Below are 19,202 nucleotides of genomic sequence, written 5' to 3'. Positions count from 1 at the left end.
TGCTGTAGAGAAACATGTAACGTAACTTGTTTGTGTCAATCTTGCGTAGTACACACAAGAAACCAAACGATGCACAAAATGCATTTACTAATAATGTCTAGTACAATCAATCATAAAAGAGATATGTACATGAAAAATTATATGTACTGTGTGGCGCCTGAAGGTTATGTTGAAAGACGAGATAAAAAAAAATTCGCAAGGTAGGCTCGACACACAATTCGGGATAGTGAGAGTTTTTTTAATTTATTCATTACATGGGGGGGGGGGTCAAGTGAGTACATCAACCTTATTACACACAATATAAATCGAAAACAAGAATGCAAACAAGAAAACGGAACCGCGGGTAATATTAATCAAGATATCCAGCTAGAATACATCAGCTACCATCGAATACGTCGCATCAGCCAAACACATCGATGGCGAGTACAGAACATTTTATAAATAACCATTAGAACACTGATAAATACATTGAAAAAATAAGCAACACTGCATACATATCGCGTACAAAAACCGTAAATGAAACTAAGACAGTCAAATACAGATTAGCAATGTTTTTCACTTCGAAAATATAGTCCATGATGATGTAGAGCTGTTGACTTTAACAGACGGCGCCTCTCCTGTCGATTTCCCTCGTACTGGTCCTCTTCAAAGTGTTTCTAAGTACAAGTAAAACAACAAAAGTGATTATTAATATGAAAAGTTGCCTTGTAAATACAGAGAACCCATTACACTGCTTAAAAATAAATTTTCGCAGAAGTAATGCTGTATTACCTCGCTTCACACGTTTCGAAGAAATGCACAGGCTACAACAGACACCAGCCAGAAAGCGCCGAAGCATTTTGGTCCCATGATGCCCCTTAACTCTACTACACCTGGGCATACCGTGCACAGGCATTTAAAGACCGTCACAGTACCCACTACGATCGGGAATGAGCACGAATGACCATCGGCTTACGAGCACCACACTACAAATATATTCGTCTAAAAAATCAGCTATATAACTTAACAATCTGAGATCCGCAAGATATCTGCTGAGAATAGAGAAAATCACAATGCTTCGCTTGCCACGTACACAACAGCCGCTCTCCCCAGAAGAAGCACTGCGTTCTTTAGAACCAAATAACCAGTAGCGAAAAAAGAAACTGAGGGGAAAAAAAAAGAAACAAGAGACACACGATGTGTGCTTCCCGTGAAAAAGTAAATAGGTGGTTTACATGACGATTTGTAGCTAATGTAAGGCTATTTCGCGGCGAAGCATTTTCGTCAGTTCTTAAAATAAGGGTACTATTCGCATAGACTGCGCTGATCAAAACGGCAAAAGCCCATGCGACGCGCGCTTGCAAACCAAAGGCTACTCAGCATCGGTGCAGTTCTTAGTTCGTGAGCGAACGTAGGTACGTGAGCGAGGATCAGAGAATACTTTCTTATTTATGAAAAACACGATGCGATAGTCTAAACTTTCTTGACACTTACCTCGCAAATGTAGGAGCTTTCTATTGCCTTCCAGTGATACCGCTTTACTTGGGCTTCCCATCTCTTCCTTCGCTCTGGGTCCCGGGGGAAGCGTACACAACGAAGCCCTTTACGCGTCGATCCGGTGCACTTCGGAACACAACAGCCCGTCATGTCGACTCGATGCACTTGACAAGCTTGTCATTCATGCGGCTGTACACTGTCCAGCAAGTAGAAGCGTCAGCGTAGCATCCGCGCGCACTGTGTCTCGAACTAAGCACCGGCACCAAGCACTCGCAACCGCTCGCTGTGACTCAAGATGGCGTCGCAGCGAGAAAGCGGCGGCGCGGGTGCGGTCAAAGGATGGCACCACCGAACGGCGGCGCTGGCATCGAGGCACCCTAGGACCCGTGGGTTTTCTCCGCTGCGGAAGCCGCGCCCAGGCGGCGGGCGTCTGCTTCGAGCCTGATATTTTGGTTTCTTTAGCCAACATTGCGATAATTTGGGCTATAATAAGTACCACGTCACCGCAAGGTAACACCGCAGTGACTCACCACACAGAGAACGCGTTTGCCGGCTGTGAATACGGATATTTTGTCTGTATCCTTCTAGCTCGCTTGGTTCGCGCTTACGCGGCTGTTTGGGGAACGCATTCCGCGCGCTTACTTCATTTAGTTATGCGTGAAGTGAGCAACGTGAACGTGCTACAGAAAAAAAGAGCTGGAGATCACGATAAGTTGATAACGAAGAGAACGTAGCAGGTATCGCTATCTCATGCTAACGCTTTTACACCCTATAGTTTATTTCATGCATTCGATTTATTTTACAAGACTGCCGCGCGCTCTATGCTGTTTCTTTATTAAGGTGAAATCCTTAACTGGCTCTTCTGGAAGCGGAATGTGTCCAAAGATAAATACAAACAGCATAACATCGCGTCTCGTTCACCTAATTGGTATACTATATACCAAAGTATAGCGTGGAAAGGCACAAATGTGTGACTAAGATTACTGATGGGTCATGGCATTAGTAGCTTCACATACTTGCATTTCCATCACGATTAACGATAACAATATGGCGTGTAGTGCAAACCCGCATTCTTCGGCCAGAAATATCCCTCTGACGCTGTGGGCATTCAAGACGACAAGAACGTGTTGAAGGCCAATCTCGATCTCAACGTGTCGAACTTGCCCCGTATATTATGAAGATATGAGAGCACAGGCAAGGGGTGATAATACTGATGACAATTTCTGGGTTTTCACATCCAAAAATCGAAATATGGCTATGATAGACGCCGTAGTGGAGGGCTCCGGTAATTTCGATCACCTGGGGTTCATTAATGTGCACCTAAATCTATGTACGCGGGTGTTTTATGCATTTCGCCTCCATCGAAATGTAAGCCGCCGTGGCCGGGAGTCGAACCCGCGTCCTCGAGCAGTCCAACTACCAAAGCCACTAAGCTCCCACGCGTGTAGGTAAATGGTACGCGAGAAATATACGCGGCAAAAAACAAGACCAACCAAAATAAATGAAACGCTAACAGTGCAACAATGTATGCTTCATTTGATAATTACGAGTGAACGTCAGAAAACGAACGTGGAATGTGCAACTCGTCTTTCGCCTTCTTTTGTTGCAAGAGCGCAAACACTAAGCAAATTTTAACATGACAGTAGCTTTAGGAATATTTATTGCGTATGCTCGCCGGTTCCTACACAGCAAATATACTTACTGATCAATAATTACGTACTTGTAGTTACGTAATGATTGATGTCAACTAGTCACCAGAACATAAACTTTTCATGTTTTACTGTTATTGAGGGTAACTATCTTGGAGATATGTAGAATCAATAGCGATATTTGTCGTGCATCAAAGACAGTAATATTTAAGACGATACCCCATTCAATATAATACCAGCACAAACATCGTCACGCGTCATGAATGCTTGTTAGTTTACGTAGAAAATCACACGTTAAGCAATAACTATGATATCATGTGAAATTACACGTTGGTAATTTCAAAGAGGATTCATGGATTATTAAACAAGGCTATTGCAGCAATACCTTTTACATAACAAATGAGTAAATGACTAGACTAGTAGTAGCTATCTATTCATTTCAATACCGAAAAAGAAATACTTGTTTACCTATTTGTTTACCTATTGGCTGGAATGGCTTTTCTTTCAAATGCCTGAATTTGAAACAAGCTTCGCTCTCGGTGAACCTTAAGGTACATCGTGCGCGAAGTTTGTATTGAAGAGCTAGTGTACAGCAAGAATTGTTCGTGTACACTATCTCTGAAGCGAAATAAGCCAACAATATTGCGGCGTTAGGGCCGTCTTGCTCTTTCTTTTGCTCCCCTCACCTTTTCACTGTGCTCTGTTCATAATAAAGTATTGTCGAGGCTAAAAATTGTCGAATAAATACATATTCATATGGCTGTAAACCACTACTGACCGTGAGTGAAAAGCGCGTAGTGCTACGCCAAGCGGTCACTGCACGCACGTAAGTATTTCACTTGACTGCACGACTAATCGACTTTTTTCGTTACTCTTATATTTTCAAGCATGGTGCTGTTGCCCGCGTACGCATGCGTATACTGTTTTTTTTTTTTTTTTGGTGTTGTTGTTGGCGTTTTTCGTTGCGCGGGCTCATTTAGCGCGTTTCTACGCGCGCACAGTTACCGCATTACCGTTCCCGAACTCTAGCACCGGAGCTAGGCCACGCTGATGAGTTTGACGCGTTAGCTTTTGCATTCTCTTGCTGCCCAAGCACAAAGAAAACGCTCAAAGGTGGGTAAGCTCCATGCAGCACCACACTGTTGAAGTTAAATAGACTAAGTGCTTTGGGTGAAAACTGACGCAACAAGCTACAACACGTAGCAGACGACCCTCGCTTTCTGCGCGACTCGCGAGCGCGAAAAGCCCACGGGTCCGGAGCAGCAGCGGCGCGGTGCGGCAGTTCACAGAAAAAGGCCCTCGCCGGAGCCCGGCGCTTCGGCCACTCCCCTATTATTCTAGGTCACTCCACATACGCTGTGTTTTCGCGGCTTAGTTCGCGTTGATGCGATCGGTGAGCTGAAGGTCAATTCACTCGCTGCTGCTGCTGCGCTTACTCCCTACAGCGTTTGACAGCGAGTTTCCGCGGTCATTGAGTGACAGGCGTTCATATTTGCTTCTACGCGCGTGACACAATGCTGGTTAATTTAGTTAGTGCGCCTATGTATACAAGTTTATACAGCTGATACATCTACTATCCTTAATTCATATAGGTGTCCACTAGATTGATCGATGCTTCGCCTTTCGAGCGAAACTACGACTTTGTGATGACGTCTAGGGAGTGGCGAGCATGTATCGAGCTTTTCCCGACCGTGGGAGCAGCAACCTCAAAATGATGTAAAGGGGCAAATGGATGTGATGAAGGATGGGGTGCACGGGTACGTCAGACTTGGGAATTTTTGGTAGTCCGTACAACGCAGGGTCATGTCGATTATGGCACAAGAGCGTGTAGTACAAGGCCTTAGTGGATAGTGAAACAAAGCGGACAACGTCATCCACAAGTCTCTGAACATGCACTCTACTCATCCAGAACTCCGTCTTCAACTTAGTGCCAACTTAATCGCAAGGGCGCGTCGACTTTCCACACATGTACGCGCGGTGTTTACGTCGAGTTTTCAAACCTATATAACCGAAATTTCTTCCCCATCATCATTCACTGCGAGCAATGCTCCCATGCAGCAGTCGAAACACAGTATATGTTTTTCTCATCGGCGTCCAACCTTCAACTACTTACAGTGTTAATGAGATAGGACTGATAAAGAACGTTCACCGAATAAACAAACACTTCGTAAGCAGAGTGTCGAACCGAAATTTTTACTGTTTTTTGTTTCGGCTCACCGAAAATGGTTGAGGCCCGGCTCAACTCTGCAGCTAAAAATGTGGTTTGAACCGGCTCAAGTTGATTTGCATAGACACAGAATAATGATAAGAAAACTGCAGAAATTCATTTTTGGCAAAAACTTGACGCGGCGACAAAAAGCTGCACTGCAAAATTACGCCTGTTGATTGTTCTTCAGGCCGCATGTAGTTACGAAAGAATTCTGCAGAGCCAACAGCAATGCTGGAATCTGTTTGAAGCGAAGCCTTATAGAAAAGTAAGTGTGGCATGTTTGTGAAACGTGAAGGCGAAAGCCTGCGAGCTGTGGAAAACTACCACGACGAACGCGCGAGCAGTGGCCCGATTGCAAGTGGCAGTACGGCAACGCTCGCATGATCAGCGGCATCGGAGCGAGCTGTGGAAGACTACGACGAGCATGAACTCGCGAGCAGTGGTACCAACGCGCCTTTGTGACCACGTGACGTCTGCAATCAGGCACTCAGAAGGCACACCCATTCATAAAACCACAACCATGGAGCAGCTCCGATTAGTTCATTATCTTCCTAATATAGTAATGACGTCAGATGCCAAAGATGTCCCACAGGCACTTTGGGGCTTTCCCAAGGAAGTCGCTGACTCATTTATTTTCTTGAGTTAGATTCAGGCTGGAGTACATTTTCACTGCGTGTCGAAAAGCAATTTCTGCTGCCCTGGTGGACTTGATTTTACTAGACCCGTTGTATCGTGCAACTTGTTTAAAACGGCCTTGTCAGGATGTAATTGCGCGTGCCTCATAATGAGATCGTGGTTCTGGAACGTAAACCCCCTTAATTTAATTTTTTTAGGGATGTAAGTATGCGGGTCCGTAAAATGTGTATACCTCCTTCAGTTAAAAGATTTTTCTTTAATTGCAAACCTGGTTGAACACGAGCCGCTGCTTCGTGCCGTGGTCCACGAACTGTCGACTCTGTCCTCGTGCCGAAACCATAGACCACTGTTTATAGACTGTACGGACGATATATTTTCTGGGAGATTCTCCAACGGACGCTTAAGAAGAACATTGACATGACTGCATACGCAATTAGGTTCCTACCGTTTAAGAGTACTGCTGGTCCTCCCTATGACATGTTCATAGTACTGGGTTTCTACAGCCTATGGAGAGCTAGAAGGTGTGATCGCCATGTCGAATGCTCGTGATCTACAAGATCATTCTTTCATGAAAGTGCAGCTTATGTAAGAAGTATGTAATTTGCAAAGTTTCTTCAAAAGCCACTAGTTTCCCTTTTTTAATAGAAACCTCGCTGCGAAACATGACGTCAATCCCAGCATTTAAGATGTGTTTTTACTCTTTGCGGTGTCAGCCATTTTCGTCAAGGTACAGTTTCGCCAAGGTCACGGAAAGATCACGCCAAGGGCACCGCCAACATAAGCACATAAGGATTTCGCGTTAAAAGAGAGAGAGAATATAATGAGGAAAGAGAGAGTGCTCTAGCTTGCTACAATGCTCAGGGGAAAAGGGAAGAGATAAAGCAGGGGGTCGAGAAGTAACGAACAGGACAGTCAGTAGGATGCGATTATATACACGTTCATGTGCGAATCACGCGTTCACTGCGTGTGTTAAATACTGTAAGGCAGTCCGACCAATGACCCTGTAACAATTTTTCAACGAATGGCCTGTTGTAAATTGACGGTAATGAAGAGATCAACGCCTGCCGTTCAAAGTAATACTGGGGGCAAGCAACAAATATACCAAGTGCTACTTCGAAGACTGCCAAAACTTCCTAAAAAGAGTACTCAAGACAAAAATCCAATATTTTATCAACCGGTACATCAGGACACCATCCACATATACCTGAAGTAAATTTCTATCCGTCGGCAGGGTCAGCAGAGGAATTTCAGTCCGAGTCGATGTAGCAGCGTCACCATTCGGAGATGCACCCGTCAGTTTTGCGGCGAGCGCCGGCACAAGGGCGTCGAGGAGAAGGCGAACGACTCTGCCGTGTAGGTGGCGAGGCCTCAGCACGGTGGTAAGGCTCTGTGGGTTCTTCTGGCGGCGGGCGACTACCTGGTGAGCGATGATATCGTTGGAACGCAGATCGAAATGAGGGTGTCCAGGTGTTGCGGAAGTGACGGGAAATATGGCCAACACGACGGCAGTTCAAGCAAATAGGCCTGTCATCTGGTGTCCGCCATTCCATTGGGTACCGATAGGGCCGTGAGGGGTACTGGTTCCGCGGAGCCGGGACAGTAGTAAAGGCGTCGGATCGGTTGATAGGGCAAACGGAGGGAACGCGAAGGTTCGCCAGCTCTTCGCGAACGACGGACTGGATGACCGAAACCGTCGGTCAAAAATCGTTCGGGGCATACGTCTGGGAGTTAACCGGCAATATTCTCTATCTTGGCGAACGCTGCGCACAGTGCTCTCTGACGTGGTCGGCTGAGGCGGGGAATGGTCTTCGCACGATGATGTATCGGCTGTGTTTGTAAGACGGGTATACTGATGGACAATTTGATGGCCTTTCGCTTCGTTGATACGTCTGCATTCACTTATGATGTCGTCCATTCTGGGTCACTTCTTGTACACAAGAAGGTTAAAGGCGTAGTCAGCTGTGCCTTTCAGCACATGATTCACCTTTTCATCTTCCGGCATTCGCTCGTCCACCTTGCGGCAAAGGGCAAGAACGTTCTGAATATACGTCACGTGTGACTCGGTTGACGTCTGGGCACGAGTTCCAAGTTACTTCTTCGCGGCTCGTTGTCGTCCAACTGTCCTTCCGAAAACATCACAGAGCTTTTTCTTGCATTGCTCCCAACACGTTAACTCCTCTTCGTATGTCTGAACCCAGGCGCTTGTCATGCTTTTCATGTAGAAGATCACATTGGCTAACATATGGGTCTGATTCCACCTGTTATTTCCGCTGACACGCTCGTACAGCCGGATCCAATCTGCGCCGTCCAGGTTGACGGTACATCCGTAAACGTGCCAGGGTCGTGGGCCTGAGCCAAGATGACGGTTGGCATGGTGGGCCCGTTGAGGTCGCCGTTGGTGCAGCCTCTATATATATACGTCATTCGGCATGAGGCTACGTCCGCTTCGGAGCTCCGTCTTGCATGAGATGCACCCCGCAGCTCCACCAAAATGTGACAAAGATGAAAGTAATAGTGAAACCTATATACAGCTGATATACAAAAGATAGGCAGCGCAGGCAAGTGCCTAACGTCGTTATCTTCCTACACAAGCTCGTGCTCTGCTTCTTCCACCCTGTTCCCACCGTTGTTACAATATAGACGACCATGTTAGAAGCACCCGTTCACAGCTTGTGTTAAATATTGTAAGGCAGTCCGATCAATGACCCTGTGTGATGGGAAAACACGACAAACTTGCCGGTGTTTCCCGTTGGGCCCAGGATCCTTTTAATAATGATTTATCATTATGATGATTTTATCAGTTTACTTGAATTTTACCTCCGGTCAAATTTTGTGGCCTTTGAGACTAGTTTTTATTTGTAGCGCCAAGGGATTTGCATTGGGTCTTGTGTGGCACCTGTCTTGTGCAACATTTTTTTAGCTGACGTGGATCGTTGTTTGTCAAGAATCTTACAGAAAAGTAACATTATCAAAGCTTTAGGTATGTTGACGACTTTTTATTACTTTTAAAGAAACCACTTGTTTTTACCTTAGACAAGTCTGTTGATGCTATTTTTGTTGCCTTTCGGCAGTATGGGAAGGGACTGACCTTCACACATGAAATCCCTTCTAGTGACTCACTGCAGTCTTTAGATCTATGGCTTCGGTTTTTAAATGATCATATTTGTTGGTCTTCGAATCCCCGAGCGCAAATAGCATTATTGCCATATGATTCTGCGCAGTCTAAGCTCGTCAAGCGAGGGATTATGGAACATTTTCTGGGTTCTGCACTCAGGAAATCGTGCCCACATGCTATGCAGGATAGTTTTAATGACCAGGTTCGGCGTGTGTTGGATGCCGGTTACCCTTGCACGGTAGTTACGGCAGTTGCAGAGGTTCTTCTGCGAGAGTCAAAAGCAGCCCGCGCTGGTGCAAAAACTGGGCTGCAGTGCTGGAGCCGTCCTGAAGAAGGTTATGAGAGGTACATCGCACCTCTCATAATTTGAAGAAGGTTGCGAGTAGGCACGCTGTGCCAGTTGTTTTTTCAGCCCCGCGTAAGCTCGCTGGGCTCTGAACGAGGATTTGTGCTGCTAAGAAGAAGAATCCTGGAGGATGCGGCAAAAAGCACGAACCGCCCTACGTAAAATGCGCGGTTGGCGTTGTGTACGAAATTCCGCTATCATGTGGAAAGACGTACGTAGGGCAAACTGGCCGGTGCGTCAACGTTCGTGCAAGAGAACATGAGCTGTCGATTAAAAATAATGAGAATGCGCATTTGCCTGCGCACGTCCGGCATTGCATGTGTGTGCCAAATTTCCGAGGCATCAAAATTTTGGCAAAAGCCGTGATACAACTGCCCGTGAAATGTTGGAAGCCTTTCATATTTCGTCAAAAGGAGATGGCTGTATAAGTGATACATCAATTTCTTTAAAAGAAACTGAGATGATGTTCTTGCGCGGCACGTTGTAATCTTTGACGTGTGTCATGTGATCACCGCTGTTGTACCTACGTCATTGAGAGTATATATTGACAACGCAGGAAAAAATAAAGTCAGTTCAAGGTTTGCGCTCGTCCGCGTCTATTACTGTGTCCATGTTTTTTATTTGCACATAACCATTTTCTTTGCAAGTGTGAACCAACTCGCCCAGCAGAAAGTTTTACTAGGTACAATTTACTCTTACTTGCTCAAGATTTCACATGGTTTGAAGAAGGCAGCAGAACGCCCAAGTATAAGAGCAGTCTTTTTCACCACTTGGAAATTGCCTAGGCTATGCAAAACTAGCAACTCCTGTGGTAGCAAGAGGCAAGGTGCAACAAACGGCACGTCACTGGATATGGCCTGTAAGGAGAGCGCAGTACATAAATTCCCCCTCTCATGTGGCAAACACCACGTAGAGCAGAGATGTCACTAAGTAAACGAAAGGCTCAGAGCACGAGCAGCACGTGTCGGTGCTCACGAGCCTCCTCCAAAAGGCTCACTCGACCGCAAATGAAGCTGTGCGGGGCGATTAAAATAAATTAAATTCTTGGGTTTTACGCGGCAAAATCGCGATCTCACTATGACGAACCCTGTTGTGGGGGCTCAGTACGAAATTTGACCAGCCGGGCTAATGTAATGTATGCGTACACCCAAGCACCCCAGTGTTCTTGAATTTCACCGTCATTGATGGTACGACCGCTTTGCCTGCAAGATTACCTGCAACTTCGAGCTCACCAGCGCAACGCCGTAACTATTCGGCTACCGCAGCAAATATACCGCGCTAAGATCAAACGCAAACGAAAAATGTATTTTTCTGTGAACACATTTGCCTTCTGCAGACACATTCCTCTTTAACTTAACGATAATCTGCTACAGCTGCTGTTGCCATGACAATATGATCGCGTCACCCTTGCATCGACGCGGGATAGGCTAGTAAAGTCGCCCATGTACAGCCTGAAGCTGTCTGCCAAAGGCTCGAGCTACAAATCTGCACCAATCTGCAGCTGTCGAATCTGCAGCTGTCGAATCTGCAGCTGTCGAATCTGCAGCTGTCGAATCTGCAGCTGTCGAATCTGCAGCTGTCGAATCTGCAGCTGTCGAATCTGCAGCTGTCGAATCTGCAGCTGTCGAATCTGCAGCTGTCGAATCTGCAGCTGTCGAGTCTGCAGCTGTCGAATCTGCAGCTGTCGAATCTGCAGCTGTCGAATCTGTAGCTGTCGAATCTGTAGCTGTCGAATCTGTAGCTGTCGAATCTGTAGCTGTCGAATCTGTAGCTGTCGAATCTGTAGCTGTCGAATCTGTAGCTGTCGAATCTGTAGCTGTCGAATCTGTAGCTGTCGAATCTGTAGCTGTCAAATCTGTAGCTGTCAAATCTGTAGCTGTCAAATCTGTAGCTGTAAAATGAGCTACAAATCTGTCAATGCCTGTATTTCGGGTCGTCTCTATAGGGCTGGCAATATTCAATGAAAATTTTACAAGCGGGAAGACTCACGTAGTGTAATTGTACGAAGTTGATGAAGGGCAAACACTTTGCTCCACTTCATAGCAATTTGCGGATCCTGAAATACTGGATGGCCAGGTATTTGCAATATGCTTCGCATAACATCGAATCCCACTGTGCGCGAGATCTATAGATTGTTTCGCCTATATGTTATTCAAAACACTTCGTTATGGTTTGTGCACGTAACCTAGTGAGCGATGTCCATTGACTAGCAGTGTCTATTTCTCGTTTAGGCATGCTTGGAGGCGTTGATGAGTATGGTCAAAATCACTTTCGTGATCGTGGGCTGCACTTCCAACTGACATGGAGGTCAATTATTTCGTACTGCAGAAACCTCGCTTGTTACTTGGCCATTCAGCTGCAATCTCCGACCCCAGTTTTTCCTGGTACACGTCATCACGTCTATATTTAGAAAGCTATTACGGTTCCGTCGGCTCAAATCGAACAAAATTCATCAACGTACCTGAAAACAATGACCCCACATCAGCCAACGTGTAACAGTTGTTTCAGTTGTTTTTTCACGGTTTCGACTATTTGATGTTCACATGACTTCTCTAGTGCAGTTATAAAACATTCGATAGCTGGTTTCCTCTGTTTTGAATTGACCATATGGTATTGCAGATTTATTTAATACTCACTAAGTCTACAACCATTATACATGTTCATCACTGAAATGAAAGAGTGTCTGTTGGAACTCGGGGTAGCGCTTGGGCCGAGATCCTCCAGCCACAGGGACGTCCAGTAGTACGAGTGAAAGAAAAAGGGTTTAATCTGCATATAAACAGTAGCTCCAGATATGGAAGCAACCCGCCCCCCCCCCCCTCCCCCATAGGAACACTGACTGTCTCACCCATTACAAGACTCAGCACACATCAGAGCAGGTCAAGCCACACCACTGCGCCCAATGTATCCACTTATAGAACAGCAGCCTTCCATAGTTCCCTACGCAAGGGAATTCGATGACCTTGGTGCGGCCAATCAGAGGGGTCGTATTGTTCACAGAACTCCGCCTCTGCTTTCCAACCTTCGAAGCAAGGACGAGGCACTCTGGAAACTCAGGGTTCACGCTGCTTTCCCTGAAGTCGTCGAGCTGGTTTCTTGCTCTCCGTGACGGTCATCTTGTCAGGGTCAGGAGAGTGGCCTTCGCGCTGGTTACCGCTTCCACGGAAGGTGGCGGTAGGGTAGAGTCATCGTCTGGGCGACGCTGATCAAATGGGCTGCCTCGGGAGAAAAACCAAACAATGCGCACTGGCGAGTGGCGACGCAACACTGTCTTAAGTCGGCAAGCAATATATTATGTCTCACCGTATCATTTCGTGTTTCGCTGGTACGATTTCGTGTTTTGCTGGTATCCGCCGGGGTGGCTCTGTCAGCTAAGGCGCTGCGCTGCTGAGCACGAGGTCGCGGGATGGAATCCCGGCTGCGGCGGCCGCACTTCGACGGAGCCGAAATGCAAAAACGCCCGTGTGCTTGCGTTGTAGCGCACGTTAAAGAACTCCAGGTGGTCAAAATGAATCCGGAGCCCTCCAGTACGGTGTGCCTCATAATCAGAACTGGTTTTGGCACGTATAACCCCAGAAAGAAGAAATGTTTCACTGGTGCTCTTGAGTTTTCGGGAATGCATTGCGCTGTTCCTGTAGCGCCTGGAATCTGATTAGGCTGTTCATTTCGGTGTAGCATCGGCGACAGTATTCCTGGAATTGTACACATGGTGGGCACAATTAACGTGAAAGAACAACTTTAACGATGAGAATTTCCGGAAGAGAATAACCAAAAAATTGTTTTTAATGTGGGCATGTCAGTAACAGCGAGTCATTCACACATCCAAGCACAAGATGGCGCAGACTGCTGCGCTGCTACGTTCTGCAGCGTTTTGTTTTGAGCGACATGGGCAGGCCAGCTGCAATGCCTGGGAAGGGTGTGGCAATAGCAGCTGCGTTCCTACAGCTTATGACTGATTGCACAAAAAGCTGTCGGGCTCCTTAGAAAGTCGATGTCTTTCATTCCGCAACTCTGTCGCGTTTTACCATTAGGCAACTTTCCACGTAGGTCACGGTCATTCATGAAAAATCAGACCAGCAAAATTTGGTAGTTTTGCACCTCTCTCAAGGGTACCCTGAAAACGGGGGAAACCAGGATCTAATTGGCGCCTTAAAAACCAGATACCTGGGTATTGATTCCGCGCGATCCTGCCTCCTAAAATATGAAGGGGAACGACGACCAAAACTTGACGCTCCGATTGCGAAGGAAGAGGTGTATGTCCCGACACGAGCCTCACAGCGTAATACCGCTCCTGGGGCTGACAAAATCATGACTACAATCCTGAAACCGATGCACATCCTAGACTTGACCGAATACCTAAACGAAGAACTCTGGAGCAAGGACCACGTACCGAACGAGTGAAAACAGGCAGAAATCGTCCCCTTACCAGAGCCCTTCAAGAAGTTCGCGATCGACGCCCTGCATACCATCTCGCTGACTTAGTGCCCCGGCATGCTGTAGCACTGCACGGGCTCGGGCTTACCCGAAAGCCCGGACCCGGCCCGGCCCGTGGGCCGGGCCGGGCCGGGTAGAGCAGCTTTTTCATGGGCACGGCGTGTGCTTTTTGACCCGGGCCCGGGCCGGGCTCGGGTTTTTTGACGCGGGCCCGGGCCGGGCTCGGGCTTTCTGCGAGTTATTCTCGGGCTTCTCAACTCTGAAAAACATGTATTTTTCGGTCTCGAGCCGGGTTCGGGCCGGTTTCGAGCCGGGCTCGGGCTTAAGGTAAAGGGGTGGCGGGCCGGGCCGGGCGGGTAACGTAGATTATTTCCGGGCCCGGGCCGGGCCCGGTCTCGCCATAAAAGTTTTGATCGGGCTCGGGCGGGCCGCCCAATGTAAAAACGGGCCCGGGCCGGGCCCGGGCCGCAAAAATCGGCTCGTGCAGTGTTCTATGCTGTTCGAGAGGGTCATCCACGCCAGCCTCCAAAACTACATAGAGGATGGTTACCGCTTCCCGCACACCATGCTGGGATTCAGGCTGGGACTCTCTGCACCAGACTCTTTCTTAATCCAAAGGGAAGAGGTTCTCAAGGGCATCCCGAATGAAGAACACCTCCAGCTCGTACTCGACCTGAAAGGGGCCTTCGATAACATCTCTCACGAGGCCATTGTCAAGGGACTGAACGACATCAGCTGTGGGGAGCGCATCTTTATTTACGTCAAATCGTTCCTGGTGGGCCGGACGGCGACCATCGGAATAGGCCAGACTCGATCGGATAAGTTCGACTTGCCGAACAAAGGAACGCTCCAAGAGGGATAGTCGCCCCAATTCTCTTCAACGTCGTTGTGCTTGCACTGATCAAAGAACTGCGGAAGATCCCGGATCTAGCTAGTCACGCCCTGTACGCAGACGACATCACGCTCTGGGCCACCAAGGGCTCCCCCTCGCGCCAAAAGAGGCGACCCTTAGTGAGGCAGTGACTGCAGTAGAGAGATTTGCTGCATCGAGTGGGATGCGTTGAGCGCCCGAGAAGTCTGAGGTGATTCGGGTGTACGGAGGAGGAATCTGCAAGTCCCCTGGCCCTATCGACCTTTACCTGATAGCTAGAAGATCACGGAGAGCAATTAGACCAGGATTCTGCGTTTTGGATCCAGAGCAACCCGAAAACTTCCCAACACCATCCAAACCCTAAGGTCCGCAATGAACCAGATCTCGAGGATTATCAAATGAATAACAAGAAACCGCAAGAGCATGCGAATGAGCACACGCTCCGCCTCGTCCACGCCCTGGTGATCAGCAGAGTGACGTATAAGCATGCCGTATTCCTACCACTCGCTAAACAAACGCCACCAAGAACAGGTCGATGCAATAATCAGAGGCGCGTACAAACCACCTCAAACGAGAAGTTAGCAGCCCTCTGGATCCACAACACCTTCGATGAGCTGCCGGGTGCTTGTTATGGCTTCAAAAAACGCCACACAACAGAACACGGCGGCAGGCAGAACCATGCTCCACCGGACCCGAACGGCAACGGAGCTCCTTGAACTCTATGGGCAACAATCACTCCAACCCAAGGTCAAAATCAGGATCAAGGCGAGCCCCAGCCCCAAGAACATGAGGCATGAACTCCACGAAGGACGACGCAAGGTCCGCGCGGGCCGACAGCGCCGACAATTGAAGGGTGACCCGTACGCAACCTATACGTGGACGTGACCACGTGTCCCAAAGGGGGTCTCTTTGCGGTAGCTGCCCTGTACGGGACAGAAATATTTGACCCTCGCGGCCTCCGTCAGGGCATAGACCTCAGCTGCGGCGGAGACCATAGCGGGACGCTAGTAATAAAGCCACAAGACAGGGTGGGCATGGCAGTTCACATCGTTACTGACTCGCAACAGGCCTACCGTAACTTTACCAACGGACGAACACCGATGCTGGCGGCTCAGATCCTAGACCCGATGCTGCAAGAATCACATCGAATCATGTTGACGCCGGGCCACGTGGTATTGAAGGGGAACGAAAGTGCGAACGCTTTTGCTCGAGAGCTTATCAACCGAGCGGGGCAAGCCACCATCATATCAATCTCGACCCTTTACCTTCGTGCCCATGCCATCCAATCACTGCGATCGCCTCGAGATTCCGCGGTTCAACCACAGGATTTATCCTCGCCCTCACAGAAAGCTCAGCACTGATGAGGCAGTAGCTCTCTGACTTACACAGTAATTCTCAGGCCTACACAGATACAGCAAAATGTACCCAATAACATAACGCGGCGTCTGCCCTAGTGCGGCGACACACGCCCTACACTCTTCCACATCTTGGGGAGATGCGCGGGCAAACCTCACTACTTAGGCCTAACACGTCATTTGAGCGGTGGGAGGTAGAGCTGACCGGCGATACCCTGGCCAGGCAGGAAGCGCTCGTCCAGCAAGTTCGTCGAGGAGCCGTGGTAAGTGAAGTCCTGGCATGAGGACACCACCCATCGACCACAAGAGCAACAACCTAGATTCTTCAAATTAATGTGCTCTCTCTATCTCTCTCTCTAAAGAGCAAACAGGCGCCATAACCCGCGATGAAGCTTCACAAATTTCATTTATAAGGGGCACTGATCTTTTCGACAGGTAATGGATACCCCAGGTCCATTGCCAGAAACGTTCGGGCACACCAATAGCTGGCGTCAATTGCAACACACACACCAGCCGGCAGCTACAAGAATGCACCAACATCTGCCCCACCCCTTCTTGCCCGTGTTTTTACTCGGTTGATTATGCTTGCCACATCCACAAGTGTAAAGCAGAAAAGTTTTCCCGTATGAACAATTGGGTTGAACCGGTTGCACGGATACAAACAATGCAATGCGAGTCAACGCAGACGCCTTCCGTATGGGTAAGAAAATTTTCTGACTAAGGTTCCGTCAAGTTAAGGTTAATCATACATATACCTAAAAGACATCCTATTTGTGATGCGCATGCTTTGGCACGCAGTGGGAGAGAACCAATCGGGGTCGGAAATTTCGATCCACAATCACCTCGATCGCGATCGAAAGTGACCGTGTGACACCGGTCTCACAGTTTCACTACTATAATCGGCTCACTTTTGGGAAATAAACAAAGGTAAATAATTAAAAGAGCGCTAAATAAATGACGGACGACAATTCTATCGTGTGGCATGCACGCACGCATTGGCAAACACGGGGATGGATCGTAAAAGTATGGTAACGTGTCGTTTACCAAGTTTCCCTTTTGTGAGGAAAGTGTTACATTGATCAAACTGGCCGCTGGCCTAATCATCGCCTGAGGCACCATCGAGTTTCACTGACTGGGTAGCGACTTGACTCTGCACTGCCGTGAATACAGATTCCCTCCGCTGATCACTCATGCAGCGGTGCTTGCGCGGTATAAAGACAAGACGGCACGTAAACTCGACAAAGCTTTCATTGCCCAAAATGCAGGCGATAAGCGTGTAGCCAAGCCTTCAGTTTTGGTACACTATGCAGGCATTGACTATCTAGTCAATGCCTGGTCGAGTAGGCGAGGGCCAATGAATTCGGCAGTACCGTGAAATGTGTCCAACACGTCCACATCGGAAGCAAATTGGCATAACGTCTGGTGTCCTCCGCGCATTCGGATCACAATAATTAGGAGGAGGAAAATGGCGTTGGATAGGGTTGAAGCCGGCCGAAGGGTAAAGGTCAGGACGGTTGACAGAGCAGATGTTTTGAAGGCCCATGTTTGCCAGTTCTTGACGAACAACGGATTGTATCAGCAAATGGTCGGTTGGGTATCACTGGGCTCCCCTCGCATGAAATGTGCAGGTCATGCGGCTTCGATTTTGCGTCGAACGATTCGGGTGATAGTCTCCGACGTGGAAGGCTGAGTCGTCATACGAACGTCCTCACAGGTTGGTGTCACTGCCGTGTTCGGGAGGCGGGCGAAATGGTGCGCAATACGTCGGCTTTAACTTCTTCGAAGCGTCGGCATTCAGGGAGAATCTCGGTGACTGTTGAAGAGTTTTTAAATACGAGCAGCTGAAACGCATCATCCGCGATCCCTTTCAGCACATGCGCGACCTTATCGGCTTCTGTCATGTTGGCGTCAACTTTCCGGCAAAGGGCCAGCACATCCTGAATGTACGTCAGGTACGACTCGGTAGAAGTCTGCGCACGCGAAGCAAGTTCTTTTTTGCCGGCCCGCTGGCAGCCTGCAGGTTGGCCAAATAACTCCCGAAGTTGAGTCTTACATAAGCTGCAGCTCGTGATGACATCTTCGTTGTTATCAAACCAGGCCTTCGCAGTTCCCTTCAGATAAAATAAGACGCTCGCCAGCATCAAGGTCGGGTCGCGCCTGTAATGTGCGCTGACGCATTCATAGAGGCGAATCCACTCGTTGACGTCCTCGCCATCAGTGCCAGAAAAAGTCCCAGGGTCACGGCGCGGAGCCAGGATGACGGCAGGCACGGCGGCTGCGGGTGACGCAGTTTCACCACCAGTAGACATGCCGAGCGTGGCGACTTCGCAGCCGCTGCGGAGCTCCGTCTTGCGTTATACCCACCACCTCCACCAAGACGTTACGGGGAGGCAGACAACAGTGAAACGTATTTACAATATATTTACAAGGCGATGAAGCGTTGAACCATATGGGCGAGAGCGCGCCAGATCAAAAACGTCTTCTTCATCAACGATCCTTTGAGAATAGTCCCGTGACAATATCTTTGGCATCAATGAAAGACCCAACACTGCCTCGCAGGTGTCTTGGCAATGACGAAAAAAATCAATGCATTGCTTTTAACTTCAAACAATCAACGTTTGGTGTGGGTACACCGTGGCTAAATATAATCGCAGAAATTACTGCAAAGACTTTCTATAAGGCACCAAAGCAGCATCGTAATGACACTACTGACTTCTTACTATCGCTAGAAACCTTCCATTGGTTCAAATATTCTTCGCAGCTACACCTTTTCGTCTATTGCAACTGCAGAATCATTAAAAAAAGGTAGTACCATAAGGGTTTCTCACTACAACACCGTCTAAACACTCGGACAGAAAATTTTCTGAACTGCATGCTGCTGTCAAGGTTCTTTGCAATAACTCCAACGCTGTTGTTACACAAAACACAAAATTGCAGCCCACTCGGGTTTGTCTTCAACTGAGTTTCTTATGGCTACGTTCACGAATAACACAGTCATGTGAACGGCGAACACTGGTCGAGGTATTAAACTTTTTTGGCACATAATTCCGAAGAAAGCGTTTTGTCTCGTAATTTGAAAGACCCAGCTGGCATCGTTACATTTCACATTGC

This window comes from Dermacentor silvarum, unplaced genomic scaffold (genome assembly GCF_013339745.2).
Source record: "Dermacentor silvarum isolate Dsil-2018 unplaced genomic scaffold, BIME_Dsil_1.4 Seq926, whole genome shotgun sequence".
Classification (NCBI taxonomy): Eukaryota; Metazoa; Arthropoda; class Arachnida; order Ixodida; family Ixodidae; genus Dermacentor; species Dermacentor silvarum.
This window is presented reverse-complemented; position numbering follows the sequence as displayed.